Source organism: Thermobia domestica, chromosome 8 (genome assembly GCF_964235325.1).
Source record: "Thermobia domestica chromosome 8, izTheDome1.hap1.1, whole genome shotgun sequence".
Classification (NCBI taxonomy): Eukaryota; Metazoa; Arthropoda; class Insecta; order Zygentoma; family Lepismatidae; genus Thermobia; species Thermobia domestica.
Window position 1 is genome coordinate 221,585,310 of NC_137461.1, and position 6,335 is coordinate 221,591,644.

A 6,335-nucleotide genomic window follows, 5' to 3' on the forward strand; every position below is an offset into this window, starting at 1 on the left:
AAGTGGGCGAGTCCAGCTTGATATCAAGCTAGAACCCGCCATATGGTTAGAATGGTCCGATCGAAAAAATTCAAACGCCAGAATTATGGGCTATTTATGGGCTAATTAGTTGCTCTAATCCCAATTTTTGGGCTCCTACTATTTAGCGGGAAATCGGATTCAAACAGGGCGAGTCCAGCTTGATATCAAGCTAGAACCCCCCATATGGTTAGAATGGTCCGATCGAAAAAATTCAAACGCCAGAATCATGGGCTATTTATGGGCTAATTAGTTGCTCTAATACCAATTTTTGGGCTCCTACTGTTTAGCGGGAAATCGGATTCAAAGTGGGCGAGTCCAGCTTGATATCAAGCTAGAACCCCCCCATATGGTTAGAATGGTCCGATCGAAAAAAATCAAACGCCAGAATTATGGGCTATTTATGGGCTAATTAGTTGCTCTAATCCCAATTTTTGGGCTCCAACCTTTTAGTGGGAAATCGTAATCAAATTCTGCGAGTCTATCTTGACATCAAGTAAAAACTCTCCATAAGGTTAGACATCTCGAATCGAAGAAAATCAAACGTCAGAAATATGGGCTATTTATGTTCTAATTGATGCTGTAATTCCGAGTTTGGGGCTGCTACGTTTTAGCAGGAATTCCTTATCAAATTGTGAGATTTGGCTTTACTTCTTGCTATAAACCTAGGGCTATAACACTCCGATGAAAAGAATTAAATCGCTGGAATTATGGGTTATTTGTATTGCTAAATTGTTGCTCTAATGTCGAGTTGTTTCTTTTATCGTTAGCAAGAAATCTCAAGCAAGATTGGTATTGGTTTTTAGACAAGTTGGGATGATACTTTCAAAGTTGCAGTGAGAAAACATCGATGTTGATTAACTGAAAATTGATTTATTTGCACTCTCCGCAAATGTAAATCTATATCTCTACTAGTAAATCCATGAATTCTTTTTTCACGTGTTTATGTTCATTATGTTTTGAAGTAAATAGTGTATATATAAAATTTATATAGTGAAATATCATTATTTTTTAAATCAATTTTTTTTCTAAGGAAATGCCTCTTTGCCGTTGCTGGAGGCCGCAGTGGCACAGTGGTAGAGCGTTTACCTCTTGTGTGTGTGATTCCTGGTTCGATCCCAGATCGCGCCAATTGATCTTCGTGGTTGACAAACACCATGTACTTGGGTTTTATCGGCATTCTACCGCTGTGCCATTGCGGGCCCCAGCAACGATGAAGAGGCATTTCCTATAAACTAAAAAAATATTAAAAAAACAATATAATATTTCACCATATAAATTCTATATATACACTACTTGCTTCCAAACATACTGAACATATAAACGTGAAAAGACATTTCATAAATTTACTAGTAGAGATATATATTTGCATTCGCGGAGAATGCAAAAAAATCAATTTTCAGTTAATATCGACGTTTTCTCACGTTATCTTGAAATCCCACGTTATCTAGAAATTAGTACCAATCTTGCATGAGATTTCTTGCGAACGATAGAAGAACTAAAATCGACATTAGAGGAACTAATTAGAAAACAAATAAACCATAATTCCGGCATTTTAATTATTTGATTATTTATAGCACTAGGTTTATAGCAAGAAGTTAAGCCAAATCCCACAACTTGATGAAGAACTCCTGCTAAACGGTAGCAGCCCCAAACTCGGAATTAGAGCACCAATTAACCTAAAAATAGCCCATAATTACTTCGTTTGAGTTTTTTGGGTCGGACCATTGTTACCGAATCGGAGGTTCTAGCTTGATGTCAAACTAGACTCGCCTGTTTTGTTTCCGAATTCCCGCTAAACATTAGGATCCAAGAAATAGAATAACAGCAACACATTAACCCATAAATAGCCCATAATTCTGGCGTTTGAATTTTTTCGATCGGCCCATTCTAACACTAACTACATGGGGGTTGTGGCTTGATATCAAATTAGACTCGCCATTTTGAATCCGATTTCCCGCTAAACAGTAGGAGCCCAAAAATTGGGATTAGAGCAACTAATTAGCCCATTAATAGCCCATAATTATGGCGTTTGAATTTTTTTGATCGGACCATTCTAACCGTAACCATATTGGGGGTTCTAGCTTGATAAGATGCTAGACTCGCTCATTTTGAATCCGATTTCCTGCTAAACAGTAGGAGCCCTAAAATTGAGATTAAAGCAACTAATTAGCCCATAAATAGCCCATGATTCTGGCGTTTGAATTTTTTCGATCGGATCATTCTAACCGTAACCGTATGGGAGGTTCTAGTTTGATATGAAGCTAGACTCGCTCATTTTGAATCCGATTTCCCGCTAAACAGTAGGAGCCCAAAAATTGAGATTAGAGCAACTAATTAGCCCATAAATAGCCCATGATTCTGGCGTTTGAATTTTTTCGATCGGATCATTCTAACCGTAACCATATAGGGGGTTCTAGCTTGATATCAAGCTGGACTCGCCCACTTTGAATCCGATTTCCCGCTAAACAGTAAGAGCCCAAAAATTGGAATTAGAGCAACTAATTAGCCCATAAATAGCCCATAATTCTGAGATATGTTCCGGTCGTTTTGGTGTTGGTGGTTGGTCTAACTTGACACGCGTTTTTCAATGTATTATCCCCCGAGGATAAGTCCTTTATTCAGATTGATATGATAAAAACTAAGTAAGCTTGAAGTACACACTATGCTCCAAAAGTCGCTGCAAACGGGTCAGTTGCTTTTCCATGACCCCGAAAACTATAGATTGGACACTAATATCGGCCATTGTGAACATTTTACTTTTCATTCTTTCTTACTCCTCCCTTCGTATGATGATGGTGCTGAACTTGAACTTGAATGGCATTGACTGTTTATCTCATCAACTCCAAAAACATATGAATTCGACGACGACTCCAAAAACACATGTCACCTCTTCCCAGCGCACCCCTAGGGTCTCTTACCAACGCATCAAGATTAAAATTGATCTAGATGTTTCAGAGTTATGCTGGAACATATTCATTTGCCCACTTTTGCAGGTCAAAATTGAGAATACATTTCTTGTTATTTGAACATAACATTATGAGCACATATGCACCATTTTTCCAGTGTTATGCTGGAACATATTCATTTGCCCACTTTTGCAGGTCAAAGTTGAGAATACATTTCTTGTTATTTGAACATAACATTATGAGCACATATGCACCATTTTGGTCGATAAAATTCTGCTATCTTTCCGGTAAGACCATAATACCGTCACTAGAACTGTTGTAGTTTCTGCTCAAGGAAATTATGGTAAGTGGTTTCTATGGGTCACTTTTGAAACTGATTTAACACTATTCAGAAAGTTCTACAGAAACAAATTATAGTCTGATAGTACCAGGTCCATGCTAGAAGGTGGATTCATTAAAACCCTTCTAGCCAAGTTCCGTCAATTTCTGATGGGTTGTTAGAGATGCATGAGATCTGGCGTTGTCAGTGTGATCTTTCTGTTAACAACATTCTTTCTCTTGATCAATTTTGACCGTTTCTGTTGAATTACTAGATGCACTTGCGCTAGTTGCCGACAGTACACGTCTAAGTCTATCGTCCTGCCCGTGACAACAAGCTCGTGATACAGAATGCCCTTGCAGTCACACCAAACATATAACATACCAAACCCTCCAAAGCTTCAATCTGGGTTTTGCCATAATCTCGATTTAGCCATGATCATTTTTGCATAATGTTGTCGAACGTTATCCACTTTTCATCAAACGAGGTCAACCGCTTCAAAAATAGCTCGAGTTCGTAAAAGATTCGCGGATATATATTCGATTGATAAAATGTTTCTGACAAGTAAACCTTACGTTTGGGTGAATCGAGTTACTGACTGAGACACATATGAGAAAGTAGTACTAAATGTGGTCAGTATTTCAGTGAAGTTGTAGGTGCGAAGCTCCAGGGATTTACGAGATACAGCTACCAGAACGTCACATGGAAGTACAGAATAGTCTTCATACAGTTGGAGGTAAAAGCTCTGTAAAACCTCTTGTAACGACAAAAGGTGAATAACAAATATATGGGTACATATTAGGACTAAGGGGAAGTCATATAGTAAGGGTATACCTGACGGCGGCCATCTTGAAATCCGCCATTTTGAATTAAGGTTAAGTTTTTAAAATAGGAATAGGGTCATGTGATACATGATTTAAGGCGCAAATTTAATCAGAAGAACAATGGTGACGTTAATTTTGAGTTACGCACAATTGGTAAAAAGTTACGGGGAAATTAAATATTGTTGCAGCATATGTATTAGTCCTTTACCCCACCTTGTAAATTTTGTTTTAATGATAATAATTAAATAAAAAGCAGGTGGATAAATATTAGGTCTATGGTAAGAGTTGCCTTGATGGCGGCCATGTTCAAAGCCGCCATTTTGAAGCAAACAAAAGTTTTAAACAAAACGCATAACATTGACACCTTATTAATAGCAAATTTTACCATAAATCCAACGGTATAACCATTTTTGCTTTATCATGAACCAGCATTTGCTATCGCATAAACAAGTTGCTAATTTAAGGAAAAATGACCAAAGAGGAATTGAGTCATAATTGAACTTGGGTCTTTCTTCCAGAAAAGTCCTCAATTAGTACAATCAATATGTAGTTCAGAAAAGAGTGCATGACTTGCACAAATGCTCTGCTCACACTGAGCACACCTGACAAAGGCAACCGAGTTACACTTGACACATCTGTCGTTAAGAATTCCGTCAAAGCAGTAGTCGTAAGGAGCGATCCATTTAATTTTGTGCTGGTTAATGATAAAGCAAAAATGGTTATACCGTTGGAGTTATGGTAAAATTTGCTATTAACAAGGTATCACTGTTATCATTTTGTTTAAAACTTTTGTCTGATTCAAAATGGCGGATTTGAACATGGCCGCCATCAAGGCAACTCTTATCATAGACCTAATATTTATCCACCTGCTTTTTATTTAATTATTATCATTAAAACAAAATTTACAAGGTGGGGTAAAGGACTAATACATATGCTGCAACAATATTTAATTTCCCCGTAACTTTTTACCAATTGTGCGTAACTCAAAATTAACGTCGCCATTGTTCTTCTGATTAAATTTGCGCCTTAAATCATGTATCACATGACCCTATTCCTATTTCAAAAACTTAACCTTAATTCAAATTGGCGGATTTCAAGATGGCCGCCGTCAGGTATACCCTTACTATATGACTTCCCCCTAGTCCTAATATGTACCCATATATTTGTTATTCACCTTTTGTCGTTACAAGAGGTTTTACAGAGCTTTTACCTCCAACTGTATGAAGACTATTCTGTACTTCCATGTGATGTTTTGGTAGCTGTATCTCGTAAGCCCCTGGAGCTTCGCACCTACAACTTCACTGAAATACTGACCACATTTAGTACTACTTTCTCATATGTGTCTCAGTCAGCAACTCGATTCACCCAAACGTAAGGTTTACTTGTGAGTGAGATCATGCATCACCCAAACAAGTCGTGCTTCTTTCTGTAGTCAGCTTTTTCCATATGATTTAACACTGTTTGGCCATTAGACGGTGAGTACAGAAAATTTAAAGAGCAATGGGGATATCAATATTTCGTGATTGAGCCAGTAAGAAAAATAAGGCAATGTGTATAATTTGAATGAAACAATATTAGTCGTTAAAGATTACAATATAAAACGTCAATATGAAAGTCAAAGTTCTCATAATTACTCCAAATTTACAGGAAGCCTACCGCTAGAAAAATATGAACGCGGGTTGAAATCTCAGTAATTGTTGTTTAAGAAAGTAAATGCTGAACAAGAAGCAGCAACTCATGTTAGTTTCGAAGTGGCTCATTCCACTGGCGCAAATCCCGAAGGGATGAGGGGGACATGTCCCATCCAATCTTGGAACTGAGGGATACTGTCTCCCCCAATAATCCGATTTGAAATGTGATTTTGGGGAGAAATATGATTATTTTTCTCCAATTGCCACAAAGGAACGTGAGATGAAACTGACGTCCCCCATAAGCCTCATATCTGCCCAACTCCCAACGTTGAAAAGAACTCTGATTCTCCACAACATTGTTTTTCAACTTCATAAATATTTTGGAGATAGGAAAATAAATAAATAAATAAATAAATAAATAAAAAGATTATGGGAACGGTCTTACCCGTTCCCCTCAATGTTGAAGACAGATTTGCGCCTCTGGCTCATTCAAAACATGCGAAACCATTTATTGATCAATCAACCAAGGATTCCATGATTGCAGCAGCAGAAGAAATGTGTCCAGAAAAATCTAATTTATTTAAAAGCATCAGTTTATCAACAAGCACTATGACTCGAAGAGAAGGTGATATTG